This window comes from Aquila chrysaetos, chromosome 5, assembly GCF_900496995.4.
Source record: "Aquila chrysaetos chrysaetos chromosome 5, bAquChr1.4, whole genome shotgun sequence".
In the NCBI taxonomy this organism is placed as follows: Eukaryota; Metazoa; Chordata; class Aves; order Accipitriformes; family Accipitridae; genus Aquila; species Aquila chrysaetos.
In genome coordinates, this window is record NC_044008.1 from 52,390,346 (window position 1) to 52,405,928 (window position 15,583).

The following is a 15,583-nucleotide window of genomic DNA, read 5'->3' on the forward strand; positions in this document are numbered from 1 at the left end:
GAATTCAGTGCCCCACAAAAGTCAGTACTGCTAGAAGTTAATCAGGTCCCCTGAGTATAACTGTGAGGCCATACTTCCATGATACTTTTTTTGACCAAACGTTATCTAAGCAATCAAAACCAAGAACATAGTTCATGCAAGTAAAACATACCAGTAAATTGTCCTCCAAGTATCTCAGTAACCAATCTTGGAAAGCTTCAGTTTAGAGCATATTAACTTTAGGCCCATAAAAACAAGAGCAGAAGTCACAAATCTTATCAACCAAACTGCCTAGTGCTAGAAGAGGACACTACAACCCTGAAGTCAGGTTTTGGGTGCTTTCAAAAGGGGAGAAAAAAGAAAAACCAAACACATTACCCCAAAACTCTCCGGCTCTATATGCTACTACAGAAGTCTAGCCACCTCACAACTGCAACAGCGATGAAAAATAATTTTTATCGTCAAACATCCCACGCTTCAGCTCACGCTCCTGTTACACAGGCAACTAGCAGCTCCTTATCACTACAAGGGAGAAGTTTCATCCCTTTCCCTCCCCACCTTTCCCCTCCCAGTCATGCAGTCTGGCTGACTCCCTCAGCCCAGCTCTGGTGCTCATCAGACCCTTCCATCCGCCTCCAAGTCACTGATCTGGCAGAAGCTTGGTCAGCTTCTGATAAGCAAGAGCATGGCCTACCCAGAGCATAAGAGGAATGGCAAAGTAGATTCTCCTCCATTCAGCACTGACCTCCTAGATTTGCTTACGTCACCTCACTTAAAACCAAAAACCCCACACAACACAAAACTATCACACCAAGAATGCCCCAAAAGTAACTTGCTATCCTCCCAGAAGGAAAGATCCCCCCAAAAATCTGTGAAATGGGGTATCCAAATGTCATGGTTCACAGTTGACCCTACATCACTGGACTAGAAATCACGGGTAAACACATCTGTATCTAGATGTTGGGAATCCAGACATAAAAAAATTGCTACTCAAGTTATTATCCCATGCTGAAGGAGACCTAGTGAAACCAGACATTAAAAAACCTAACTTACAAGCTCAGTTTCTGCACATAAGCCACCTATTTTCCCTGTAAACACACATACATTTTAGAGAAAATGCAGAGGCACCATTTTAAGGTCCAGGCTGAAGTTATGCCTTTGCTACTCTTACAATATCTGTGGCAATGCAGAAAAAACAAAAATAGCAGACTGCAGCTGCAAGTACATTAAGCAGGGAAGCTTTGACAGCAGTGTAAAAAAGATTGAGTTTGCTGCCACTGAACTTTGCACTGAGGACAGTAACAAGAGAGAGCACCTGACTCATTTGGCTATTGTAATCATGGAACAGCTAAAAGCCTATTTGTTCTGTAATCTTACACATATAGAAGACAGCAAGTTTGGAGGACTTGACAGCTCAAGAGATCAAGAACAGAGCCTTTCATCTTTAAGTCACCAGTTCAAACAGAGACCAGAATAGTAGCGATCAAAAGCTACATGTGATGGCTGTTCAGGGATTAGATGAAGAGATGGTTACTCGCTGTCCAGTTCCCAACAGATCAGTGCGAATCAAGAGCTTTCTTCACAATTTTGCACCTGTTTTTCACAGTCTTGAATACATTATACCTCCTGGATTCTGTACACGTTAATAAGTAGCAAAGCAACTGAACTGCTGCATACGCATACTGAACTTGCATTGTAGCAAAGGACTTTACCCTACCCTCTGCTTGTCAATTATGTCAGCACTACAGCATGTGCTGAATTTTTTATTTATTATTTTTAAGCAATTATAGCTCTGACTTTTAGCTTTTTTATTATTAGAGACAGCTTTAAAAATAGCATTTAGCTTCCCATTCCCTTCAGACGCTGCAATCCTGTTTATACACAATAATTCTCAAAAACTTGCTGTATAAGATATTTTTGGAAATATATTAATTTCAAAAGCACATTAGTATAGGAAGTTCAGAACTTTGGCATTTGAGAAATTATTTTGAGACATTAGTAATCATTTTTTATCACACCTAAACAGCAAAAACTTCATGAGGATCATGTCTACATAAGGACAGGGGGGGAAAAAATTCTCTGTGTGATGAAAAACATTCCTTTTCATATTCTTATACATTCTTCAGTACATCAGTGTGCAGTCTCTAGGAAGTCAATTAGCAATAGCTCCTTTCCAACCTGACTTTAGTTTTAAAAGTCTGCAAAAGTACCTGGAATTTCCAGGCTGAATAAGCAAGATGAAAACAAGTTCAGAGTGTATGTTGACTGAAGGTCCTGGAGCACAGGTTCATTGTCCTGCTACAAACACCACTACCAAAAACAATCTTCTATACAACCCCAGCGATACATAGTTCCATAGTTCTTAGTAGCGTATTACTTCCCAAGAATGAAGTTGCTGATGAAAAGCCAAGATCCTAGAAACTTCATTATCCTTAGGAGTAACTATGGAGGCCCTCGCATACAAAGAATTCAACTTGCTATTCCAGGAGCCTAGAGAGAACAACATACCAGACTGATGAGATTTCAGTAATCTTGAAGAACTTTTGAGATTTCTCTTGCTGCTTTCAATCCAAGATGTACTACTGCACAGCAATAATCAAATCTGGAAACAACAAAGAGGTGCATGTGGTAAATACTGGGTCTTCACAGGACTGGTGAGTTGTCTGGACAGCAGTACAGATGTACCAGACAGAAACACATTCCCTTGTTAAGTTTTAGCAGCCATCTCAAACCACCCAAAGCTTAGCCACCCTGAGAACTTATTGAAGTTCATCCACATGTTAAATTCCAACTGCTTCCTTCTGTGTAGGGAATAAGCCGTTAAGAGAATCACTCCCTGCCTCCCCTGTTATCTCTATAAAGCTGCACACCTGTAACACGTCTCACCCACTCTCAGCAGTTGCTGTGTTGGTTTGGTTTGGAGGTGGCAGGGGGTGTTGTTGGGGTTTTGGTTTTGTTGTTTGGGTTTTTTTTTTTTGGGGGGGGGGGGGGGATTGGTTTGCTTGTTTTTTTAATTCAGGACACAGAATTATATCTTGTACAGCTGCACCACCGAGGCCTCCAGTGATAGATGGCCACATCACTCACTTCAGTCAGAGTCCTTGAGAAAGGATCTAGACATTTTAGAAGACTTTTCCTTGACATCAGAGATCTCTTGGGTGAAAAGAAATGAGTATACTACAGTTTCCATTGAATTCAGCATGCTCCAAGTACATTTATATGTAATCTATAATACTCTTTGTAGCTTAAATCAAGTATCTTGAATGCAAGTCATAGCCCATTCAGTATTAAAAAAAAAAATAAATAAAAATAGCTGCATAGCTATTAGCTGCCAAGAAAATGGAGCCAGAAGTTTGTATACTTACAATTCTCTCAGAAATCAGACTGATTAATATAGCTGTTACAAAAGGACACACTTTCACAGAAACAGGGATTACCTTTATCTGTAACCATAGCAACTTTTCAGTAGTTTGTGTTAATGCTACTCTGCTTCCAATAACCTGCCACTATCTCTTTCAAGCTATTTGTATAAGGTTTTGAATGTGCCATCTGAGACCATAAAGTAACAAGAAGTTGAAATGTAAACTTAACATTCTTAGATCACACTCTTAAAAGCATATTATGTAACATACAATGTTGTGCATTTTTGCCATAAATTCATCATTAGTCAAGAAGTAAATTTATTTTAATCTGTTATTATTTTAACATGATTCATAGTTTTGCAAGACAAAAAAATATTTTAAGAGGTATCCTATGAAATACATACAGGAGATAGCTTCTTCAGCAGTGAAGAATTTCTTCTCCTCTATCTGGAAAGTAGTAAACACAAGGAATTATGCCACTGATATGTCACAGACTTTGATATTCAGTATCATAAGGAACAAAAATCCTCCTAAAACACACTTTCTTTTGCCTGAACAAATATATGACAGATCAGAAAAAAGCCAGTCCCCTTGCTCCAGGTTAGGTGATAATATAAAGAACAGGTATAGGTACCTCAGCACTAGATAAACAAATGAGGCAGAATTCAAAGATCAAAGCTATATAAGTTAAATGAGAGACAGGAAAGAGACTAAGGAAGAAATTGGCATATTTGCTTCCTCAATTGTTAAGTTACCATCATCCACAGTTCAGAAGAGGATTAGCACTCTGTGAAAGAAATTATTTAAGATGACATCAGACAAACAAAGTCATTTGCTTGGAAGCAGGAGGAGGAAGAGAATAGTTTCTTCTTCCCCCCCCCCCTAAAGTTCATAGGGCAGCTTACGAAGCTGTGCCCTTCTCTCTTCAGTGTACACAGACAGTTTGGCACAGTTAAGATGGAAGTATAGATCCTTAGAAGACTGAAAGAAACTCAGCACGCTCTTTACTCCCTGTAACTCTTATGCAATGACATCTATTACAAGACAAGCCTGGACAAACATCCAGGGAATGGACTTCAGAACACAACGGTGCACTTTAAGTCAGTCCACGCAGGGGGAGAAGTAACTACCTTTGGTTTTGCCAAATGCCTCCACATTACATCAGCACATTTGGTGGAAGCTTCTGTATTTCATTGTTGTTGCCGTTGTTACTATCAGTACAATAATTAGCACTTTTTATTTTTTAAGATTCCCCCATCCTACCATCCTGTGGAAACACGAGTGGATGTTCGCACCCCTTACCTATCACTCCAGGCTTTCTGCAGAGCCTAGAATGAGGTAAGTCTGGTTAAACTTCACAGGGCTCCTCGGTGAACACGAGAGCAACAAGAAGAACTTTTTGTACAACAAAACGCAAAAGGATGACAGACCGTGCAGACTTAAACCCTTGGTTTAACTGGAAGGGTGCCGCAACACCAACTGCACGTTGCTTCCTAAATACTCCTGTCCCCCAAACCATTCAAAACCGCTGCACTGAACTTATCCAAGGGGCAGGTACGCACGCTGACCGCGGCAGTCACCAACAGCCCCGGCCCGGGGGCAGGCCCCGGCACGGAGGCGAAGGAGAAGCCCCCCCCCCCCCCCCCGCCACCACCACTACTACCACCACCACTACCACTTCAAGTCCGATCCCCCCCCGCAGCTGGGAGACCCGCCGGCCGGGGAGGCCGACCCCGCCGCACCGCCGACTCTTCCCCCCCGGCCTCTCCCACCCCAACTAAAATAACTCCGGGGGCGGGGAGGGAGGGCAGCGGGGGCCGGGCGCCCGCCCGGCGCTGGGCTGGCGGCGGGCCGGGCGGCTGCCTCTCCCCTTCCACCCAAGGACACGAGTACAAACACCTCTGCCCTGGGATGGCTCCTGCGCACGCAGCGAGGAGCTGCCCGGCAGGAGGGGGGGGGGGGGGGGGGTGAGGGGAGGAGGAAGGAACGACCAAAAAAGGGAGGAAAAGAGCCCCGGGGCCCTGGGCCCGGCCGGGGCCCGCCGCCGCTCCGCAGCCCCGGGCCCGCCGGCTGCGGGGGTCGGGGAGGGGGGGGGGTGTCGGAGGAAGAGGCGGCGGGGGGGGGGGGGTACGGACACCCTCCCCTCAGCCCCCCCGCCGCTACCCAGGGGCGAGCGGGCGGCCGCCGCCCCACCTGCCCCGGCGCAGAGAGGGGCCGCCGGCCCCCAGCCCGCCCGCCGGTCCCCGGCCCTAGCCGCGCTGCCCTCACCTGCCTCCGGGCCCGCCGCGTCCCGCCGCCGCCCGCCCGGCCCCGCCTGGCCCCGCTCGCTCTTCACCAAACTTTTTTTTCCCTTTCTCCGTGTTTCGTAGCCCTCGGAGTGACGCGGGCGGGCGCTGATTGGCGGAGCCGAGGAAGGGAGGCCGCGAGCAGCAGGAGGCGGTGCTACGGCCCGCGACTAATTATTACAACGAGACGGCGGCGACGTGAACCACAGAATGCTATTTAAAGGGACAGCGGCCTGTCCCGTGTTTCCCCCCCCCTCCTCGCCAGTGACCTGAGGCGAACGTAGGGGTGGGACCGGGGCAGCGGCCGCCGGCACCGGGCAAGTTGGGCGGGAGGGGGGCCCGGCCGGCGGTGGGGGGCTGCTCCCCTCAGTCTGGGGTTGGGGGCCTGCGGCGGCCGTTTTGGGGCAGCCCGTGAGGAGATCGCCCCTTCACACCGCGCGGTATCTCGGCACGTCGTCGTCCACACTCCTTCCCCCCCCCCCAATAAATTCATTTTGCTGTAAAAATCCTGTGTAGCTGCCTACTGCCACCCCCTCTGCCCAGGGTGGGTGTTTCAAAGAGGTGAAAGAGAAGGTTTCCTTTCAGCGAGCGGGTTTCGCCTGGGTGGGCTCGGGGCGGCTCTGTGGAGGTGTGTGCACCGCCCGCGGCCCCCTCGGCGGCCGCCTGCTCTACGTGCCCTGTGAAAAGTCAGCTGTGGGGTTTGAATCTCGTTATCTGCAATACGTCCGTCACCTGACTTGTTTCTGTTTTCTTTTCGTGGGGTGTTTTGGTTGGGTTTTTTTTTTTTTTTTCGTTGTGGGGCTCTGAGACAGTACCCCACAGCTTATTTTTATACAGAACATTTTTACGTCACACCCGCTATACACAGTCTTGCCTAATGTCACAAGCAGCTGTAAACTATAGCACGAAGGAAGGTTTTAAAGGTGAGATTTAAGGATGATGAGTGGCTTGGCAGCTCGAAGCAGATAGGAAGGGAGGATGGGAATCCACAGAGATGTAACAAGCCAAATAAAAGAGGAATTTTATCTGTGGATAGCGGAGAGGAGCAGGCCAAGCCTGGAGGAGCTGCCAGGAGGAGAGCTGAGTTTGTAGAGAGTTTTGCAGGAGGAAAAAAAAGTCAGCAGTTGTGAAGCTCAAGGGGAGCCAGAGAAGCTGAGGATGGGTAAAACATGGTTCCATTTCCTAGGGGAACACTGAACAGATTTTAAAATTTTGGTCTTTTTTTGAGCAGAGGAACTTGAGACTATCCTAAGGAAGGCATTGCAAGAGGACACATAAAGATTTCAGCAAAGATAAAGTCCTAGCAGAGATCTTCCATTGGTAAGAGCTCACTATCGCCATTGTGAGCTGAGCAGGCAGATGTGTAAACCTGGCGAAAGCACTTAATGGGCAGAAGGCCCCTAATTTTTTTTTTTTAAATATCTGAGCTTGGATCAAAAACAGAAAATGCTGGTGCAACCAGCATGGAAGTGCTAACATAGCTTTACAGCTATTTTGGTAAAGATTATTCACTCTTGGCTGTCTTTGCTGATGCAATAAGTCTTCCAAATGCCAGGTTGCATGAACAGAAGATGACCTGCATTGCATGTGGGTATCACAGCATTCCCCACAACATTATTTGGAGCGCTTTCATGGTCTTGGCAGTAATCATAAGGAGCTGTGGGGAGTGATGATCACATGCCTCCAAGCCTCTCCATGACCATCTTTTTTTTTTTATCATTTTTTTTAAACCTTAAATTCCCTTTGATTCATCTCAGATTGCTTTCTTTGTGCCAGCTTTCATCTCATCATTAGAAATACAGATGCAGAATGGTAGCATGGAATATTCACAGTGTCTGTTTAGAAAAAGGCCAACTGATACTTTTGCAGTTGTGAGCAACCAGCACAACAGCTGGCAGTACAGCACTGGGAATAAAAAGGGAAATGCAAACAGTGAACAAGATGGACACTTCCTGCCAGGAGTTACTGACCAGCAACACATGGTGGAACAAATGTTAAGTTATGGCATCAAATGTCAAGGGGGGCAGCAGGATGTTCAGATGTGATCTTCCTCGAGTTGTGTAAGAAGCTTGTCTGTCTTCTGATGTGCCGAAATGAGAAAACTCAGTTACAGTAATGCTGGAGTAAGTAGATTTCTTGCAGCATTCAGAACTCAAGTCAAAAGAGGCAAACAACTGGGAAATAAGGAACACAAAGGTTTATGTTATCTGCAGAAAAAGAGCTAGTAGTCAAACTGTCCCTGAGGGAGAAAATTCATGAACAAGATGGCCAGGCTTATTCCTGGGGTAGAATAAAGGATGTAGTTAAAAATTAAATTAACATCTTGATCCACTGTGAATGGAAGACATAATATTGAAGAAATAGCGTTCATTTTTCTCATTTGAGGACCTCAAGACTGATGGGCTAAAAAACCTTGCTGAACCCAAGTAGGGTAAGGAAAGAGGGAAGTGCATAATCAGAGAAATTACTAAGCTCTTAACCACCCAGAGAAGGGCGTCCTTGACTCTGAGAAAGGGTCAGAAGTCAGCTAAAGAACATGGGAAGTCAAAAGTGACCCTGAGCCAGCAGATGAAAACAGAAGACTGTTTTCTGTAGACCACTGCAAAGGAGTTAGAGGCTATTCATCCACCTTAAGTTGATAGGAATAGTTTTGATTTTTAAGAGTACACAAATGTTCAGCAGGACATAGGACAGCCAGAAGCATGTGGAGCTTGATAGGTAATGGGATGTTGATCTTCACGGAGCAACTTCATTCTACCAGGCGTGATTTTGCTTCAACAGACCAGTCAAAAAGAAGCTCCAGACGATTAAGTAGGGGATCCTGGTACAACCTGAAACACCCAGGAGGGAGGTGAAAGGTTTCCCAGCTATGCCAGTGATTTGATGATGTATGGCGAAATGGGAAAACCAGTGAACATTACTTCCTCATTTATAAATAACGTCACAACTGAAACAGTGTTTAATCTCCTTGACCTGCATTATTTAGATCTGCCTGTCATATTTTAAAGCTCCCATCACCTTGATATCTCAGCACAATTTATTTCCGTGTTTTTAAGGGCCATCTGTTCATACACCTCTTTAGAAAACATTGGCACAAATTTTCTGAAAGGAGTTTCTTCTAATTTTTACTCCCTTCTCCCAAATCCATTTAATATATCTGCTAACACAGAGGACCTTTTTCTTTGGTTCCTTTTATGTTTGCTTCTGCTATAGTAGCTTGTTTTTTCTTTTGCTAAAGCTTTAGAAATCACTTGAGAAATCTTAGTAATGTATTCATTTTGAGGTAGGTTTATCTTCAGAGCTGGTAAATAGACAGTCTCTTCTTCACTTCACTGGGCTTTGGATCAGGTGTTTAGTGCTAACATCATTTCAGTTCTTCTAATCTAGTTGTTTGGGGCACAGCATGCAGCCTCTGGGACTGCTGAGATATTCACCATAGGCTTTAATGAGAGCAGAATCAGCCCCTACTTCCTGAGAGATAGCCTATAAAAATCCAAAAGAAATAAGCACAAGACTTTCTTGAAGAACTGAGTCTTAAATTTTATTTGATTTGATTCTGAATCTCACTGGATTTTTTTTCTACAGCCACTTTGACCTCTGTTCTATGTCTTATCTTAACAGGACAGGCTGGAGTTTCAGCTACCCAGACCTACTGGAAATTGGGCCCAGCAGTCATTTGGCAGTGGCCTTTCAAGAGCAGCAATGCCAGCTCTCTATTGCAATGCTCACATTCAGAGATCTGTAGAATCTGCAAATTCTGCCTGTATTTGCAAGCCCAGAACGCCACTGACTTCAAGGGGGTTGTAGGATTTTAGCCAAGAGCAGAAATTGGCCCCAGATTCCCTCATGCTTCTGGTTATATGATGTTACCATCAAGAACTAACAGCATGCTTCATGACGCATTTCACTTTTAAATTACATAAAGGATATTTGCTGTGCCGATGCTACATAATTTGCAAGAAAGATGCACATATGGAAATGAAAAAACACTAATCACCATTAGGATTTCCAGCTTTCAGCATTCATTTTCCAAAACAACCCTGGGACTATTTCTTATCAAAAAAATGCACAAATGAAAATCCCATTTCTTGGCATTTATGTATGGCATCCTGGAGTCTTACTCACCAAGTCTGTTGTGAAAATGGTCAGAATAAAAAAAGCCTCATAATGTACAAAAAGTTCAATACTCTGCTTTTATTTTCTGGATACTGGTTTCCTAGGCAGAGACATGAATCCACCTCCAAAAATAATTAACATTTTTCTGCCTTTCAAGGGCTGGGAGAAGAGAAGGAGATCTGGGGAAAGCTGACTGATCACCAAGGACAACAGATAAAAACACAGAAAAAGGTTGAGAATGAATGGATCAAAACTGTAAAAACAGGTAAGCGGGATGCCAGGCAGAGCCCACTGCTGCCTGAAAGCATCCAAGCAGTCAGTGGAGCCAGGTCAGTGCTACCCTGCCCAGAGTGATGGCACCTGCTTCAGAGCCAGCAGCTCATGGATACTTTCGGAGAAGCAAAAAGAACCTGAGAGCAAACTAGCTGCTCAGTGTCTTTCTGGAGCAGGGAGCAGCGCAGGATGGAGGTCCTCCACAGAGCAGAGCTCCAGTCTGGTTCTAGTCGGAGCTACTGGGCTGCTCAGTATCCTTCAAAATGAGGCAGACTGTTTTGCCACACGGTTACAAATCTGCGAGCTTCCTTCTAGATAGCCTTGTTTAGAAATCTGGGCTGGGGCCTTTTAAAGCCTTAACAACTCCCTACTTAAGCTTTTAATATCCGTGTTGAATAGTTCATTGAGCATGGCCTGGTATTCAGGAGAACAGTGTGCCATTGTTGGCCAATGAGTAACTTCAGGCAAAGACATTATTTTGTACCTCTGTGCTTTTTCTTCTCCTGCATCTGCTTTGTCTACGTAGATAGTAAAGTCTTTCAGGAAAGGAGTGGCTCACACTATGCACGGCTAGTCATCAACACAGCCAACTCCAGTCTCACTGAGAGCCCCCCCGTGCCCCTCAGTCCTACCTGTAACAGTAGCATCTTAACACGTCAGCCTCTGTATACGCTTGCTTTTCACCCTACTGTAGAAGCAGGGTTTTAGTATTAATTACTATTTAAAGTCTGGAGTCCTAAATTCTCTAACATTGAAGTATACATATACTGTGCTTGCATAAACCCTTGCACAAACAGGTCACTGTACAGAAAGCCCAGAGGCTACTAACTGCTGTGGCGACCAGGTGCTAAATTGTGCGTATAAAGGGACCAGAGATGCTCTAACAGGATAGCAATATCCCTTTGGCCACTGGAAAGTCACCACGCACACAAGAAATCTCACCCTATCTGACTCTGCTCTAGTCCTTGCAATTTAAGGGTAGCATCAGGGCAGCACTGCTTGGTGATCCCTTAATAGCAGCGTTCCTTCCAAGGCCTTTAAAAGCCAGCAAAATTTAGTGCATCCCTGAGGGTGCTCTGGGCCAATTTTTGCTTTTGCAACTTTCTGTTGCCTCTACTGCATGTAGCAGAGCTCTTGGCTCATACTGTGTCGCTGGATTCTTGGATTGAGAGGGCTGTTCTGTGTAAATAATCTTGGTGCCTGGGCACATCCTTGTGTCTAGAAAGCAAACAGTGCGCTCCAAGCGTCTGTCAAGGATCTAGATACAAATGTTCCAAATGACAAAAATGTCTGTTCATCCATCTACCTGCCTGCTTAGGAATGCTGAGAGCACCAGAGTACTACGGGTTTGACGCTCTTGTTTGTTCTGTTACTGTCCATCTGACCTTGCTGTTTCAGATAGGCTATTTGTCAATGCCACAGAAATCTGCTGCAACAGCAGAGGGAATATCTGGTGTCAGTATTCTCCAGCTCCTTGAGGGAACTACCTCATTAGAGAAGCTAAAACGTCGCTTTGATTGCTTAGAAGCAAGACATTTGTTTTGCAAAAATCTCCTAGCAGTTATTCACTTCTTGTAAAATCATAATGCCTGAAGTCTTTTTCTAAAGCAGTCTTAGATACTGGAATGACTTGAAATTTGCAGTCAATAAAAAGTTTTACAGCAAAGCAGATCTGATCAGTGTTTCCTTAAGTGAGACAATTAATCTTCTCTGTCAAAATGTCATCAGATTTTGGTGGATTTAAAAAACAATAAAATGTTTTACTGGAGAAAGTAATAAAACAGGACATCTCTATAGCTTCACAGATGTTCATAATGCATTTGAGATTCTGTATGCTTTCTTTAGGAAATTTGAAGCTGAGACTTTTAATATACCTAGAGCACATATTTTTGTCCCATAATATCGAAGTATTTTGTCACGATCAGCTTTGACTTCTCTCATAAACTTTGGCAGGGGACATCGAGCTGAAACGGGATGACTGCTGTCCTGGTATTCTACCTTAGGAAAGAAGCCTACTGGAAGATTGATAGCTGTGTTTGCTTTTGGGTCGTACCTTTCATTCAAGGATCCTAGAGCAATCACAGAAATCCCAAAGTCTTCCTAGCCAGAAATATGACACAGCCTTACTGCTTTTCTGAAGTGTACTTTACTCATTGTTGTATTGCATCAGGAGGGACAGAGTCTATCCATCTCTCACCTCTGTGCTGGCAGCTTCCCAGGGTATTGCTAGTGAACATAGGTTACAGACCATGCTCCCTGCACTCTCTACACAGGGAGAAGGAAAGGCCAGAGAAAGAGAGCTATCATGTTCCTGTTCTCCTGTAATAGATGGAAATCCCTTGGGCACCATCACATGGGAGCAGCTCCTATGCATATGTGAGGACCACAATGATGTAGAGAATCAGGGAACAGCAGAGGCCTGTCCATCCTCACTCCCACCCTATCCCTGCTACATTTTATAAAGCCAGACCTGGTCCATCTCACATACTGTTTAATTTCATTTAATCTGAAGAAAGTCTGGTGCTCGATTGCCTATAACATCTCATGCACTGCACAGGAGATATTAAAAACACATACTAGTAACTTACCAGAGTTACACACAATGCCCGGTGGACTTCCTGAGCAAAAGTACATGCAGAACAAGGCTGAGGATTTGGATCATTGACAGGTCTATGGCTGAAGAGAGGTTTTGTCTTAACATCACACGCACAGGCACATTTGTGATCCTGCTGTAAATGGCTTAGCTAATGTTTCTTAATGCACAACAGTTGACTTAGAACTTCAGAGGTTTCTGATTCCTCCTTTCTTCCCCATGATCCTTTCCCCTCTTCGTCTTTCTCCCTCTCTGCTCTTCACATTCCTCTCTTCTGCTGTACTACGAAGTGCTTACTACTGAGTAGTGGGATTATGACACAGTTGATAAACTGGGAGATTATGACATCAAAGCAATAAATCACATCTCCCTCCCAGCTTTCTTCTCTCTGCTTCTTTCTTCCTTTTCTACTTCTCCTCTCCTAAAAGAAAGAGGAAAATTGTGATATTAGAAAGAAGAATCTTCTCCCAAGCTCTCTCCTCCCAATCAGCCCTCTTGGCTGTGGTGATTTTATCCTTTTGTTTAAACATCTCTAGAATTTGCGATAATAAATTTATGCCCCTTCAATCTCCAAAATGAATGCATGATATTTTATTTCCACAGTAGAAGCCATTTAACAATATTCTGACATCTTACAGGCTTGCAAAATTTTCCGTCCTTTGGGAAATTGCTAATTATCAGAGTTGCCACAATAAACAACAAGTTCTGTAGAAAAAGAGCAGCACACAACAGTACAGCGGTCCAGACTGCAGTTGATCTTTTTTTTTTTTTTTGCTTAGCAAAACCCTGGTATTTCTGAAAGTCACACCTCCTAGAATATAGTGTCCCACGTGTGAAGATATGATGGATTCCTGTGCACTTCAGCCATGAGAAAGTTGGGGTGTATAAGTAATTCAAGTTCTTCATAAACACTGCCTTATAAAATCTACTTTACACTGTGCTTTGCTCTTTTATGTAGCATTCTCTAGAATCTGCTTGGGAATATTCATTTTACCTAATTTCTTGTCCTTACTGAACACCTTACCCCACACCAAGCTCACTAGCTCTCGCAAAGAATTGTGCTTAATATACTGCTGTCAATTTGCTGACATACCTAATTATATAGTTGAATATGTCAACATTAAGTTATGTAATATAGACATACTCAAACCACCTTAAAACGAAGCTCAGGCACTGCTACCAGCATAGTCATTGCTGAGCCACGTGGCCTGCAAAACCAATCAGAATAATATTTATTGAGTTAGAATCACTAGCCTGTGCCAAACTCTGGTTTTAACAACTAGAATGCTACTGGTAATCAAGCCAGCTCATGAAGACCTTGCCCAGTGTGTCTACCTACACAGCAGCGATCACAGCCTTAAGTCACAGCTCTGTCATGAGCACTGCTGGGCTTAGCCACAGCAGGATAAGGTTTCATCATCCCCCTCTGCATCTTTTTTCTCCTTAAGAAGTTTCCACCTTCATGGTGGGGATGGGAGAAAGGGATGGTAACCTACCTTATAATTCAGCTGGCCCAGGTCACAGCTTAAAGCAGTGGTGGAGATGCGTTAGTGCTAAAATGCTGGGTTATGAACTGCGGTATAGACACACAACCTTTTGTGCTACTTTTATGCTAGTGTCAATAATGTCCAGCAGAAAATACTGGGAGAGGCATTGATCATTTACAACACTACGGCTAAATGTGCTGGAGCTGGTCTGTCAGAGCCCTTGCTCTTGGAAGAGAGGAATTGGGAGAAATACAAACCATAAAACAGAAGGTTATCTACTAACAAGACATCCCAGTGTAGTTCAAAATCAATATTAAGTCTTGAGTAAATCAGAGAAAGTAAAGCAATAAGTAAACAGGAAAAATCATAAACATTACAGACCTATGTATTAGTCTATATCTAACACCAAAAAAGTTACTTCTCCAGGATTTTTTCTCCAGTGCTACAACAGATTTTCTGCATCATCTTGGGAAGATGCATAATTTCTCTCTGCCATGGTGTTAGATAATACTTCCCTACCTTATAAAAGCTCACGTTGCAAGTTGCTGAGTGTCAAAGAATACTCATTAGATAGGATTATATCAGGTCCTGAAGAAGGGAGAGGACCTGCAAAAGGCAGATAAAAATGGGATGAGTTCAGTTATCTTTGGGAGTCAGTGGAAGCTGAGGGCATGGCAGATGCTCAGGTGTTCTCAGGCTCGGTCTCTTGATAAGGAAGAATTTCCCTAACCAACATGCAGGGAGCAGGTTTAGCACAGGGGCAAGTATTCACACTCTTTAATACTCAGTGGGCAAACTGATTAATTGCAAAAGAATGTTGTTTGATTTCTCATTTGCACCACTTGTAGAAAATATTTCAGTGGAGTCAGCACTGACTCGTCTCTTGAGGAATGAGTTCCTGGTAAGGTCTTGGGAAACATTTGAGTAAAGTTTCAAATGGGTCAGGTCCTGTGAATGATGGGGTGGCAAAGAACAATCCTGCAAAAGCTTTGCTTGTTCAACAAAGCAGTGTAGTTATCAGATGTGCAGGGGCTGCACTAGCATGGGGGTCCCTGGTGGTGAAAAGTCTAAATACATAGTGACAAAGATGAAAGAAGACAGGGGTGAGCACTAGCAGATGGCTGGGCATGTTACTCCTTACAGCATTATGTATATTAACTTGAATAAGGCAGAATGGGAAACACTGAAGAGTGCCAGCATTTGGGAAGTCACCAGTACTTTGAATTCATCTAATAGCTAAACCAAGTGACATTTTTTATGCATGGGTTTTATATCCTTTAAAATGATTTCCACCTGTTATCAGTGTAATAACTATGGACAGATTAGAACAAGCAACACTGACCATTTCTGTGCACAGACAAGAATCTTCCACCTGCAGTTGAGTTCCCTTCCTTGGCTGTTACCTTTATTGCGTTATGTATACCAGAGCATCAACCCTTCAGCTTTGCAGCACTTTGTCATGTCCAGGTAATTAAAAGAATGCCACTG

At 44.0% G+C, this 15,583-nt stretch overlaps 1 protein-coding gene across 4 annotated transcripts in view; it reads right to left on the reverse strand.

The window, feature by feature from the left end:
* Positions 1-5,716, reverse strand: part of ZFAND6 (zinc finger AN1-type containing 6) — a 39,120-nt gene extending 33,404 nt beyond the window's left edge. The window contains exons 1-3 of one of the 4 annotated variants that reach the window (XM_030013550.2): positions 5,610-5,676; positions 3,746-3,788; positions 2,488-2,581 (exon numbers count right to left, since the gene is read on the reverse strand). The gene's annotated coding sequence lies outside the window, so the exon portion shown is untranslated. Of the gene's footprint in view, positions 1-2,487; positions 2,582-3,745; positions 3,789-4,643; positions 4,818-5,609 lie in introns of those variants that run through there. The other 3 variants (XM_041123305.1, XM_030013551.2, XM_030013555.2) reach the window with 3 other exon arrangements.
* Positions 5,717-15,583: the final 9,867 nt, after the last annotated feature.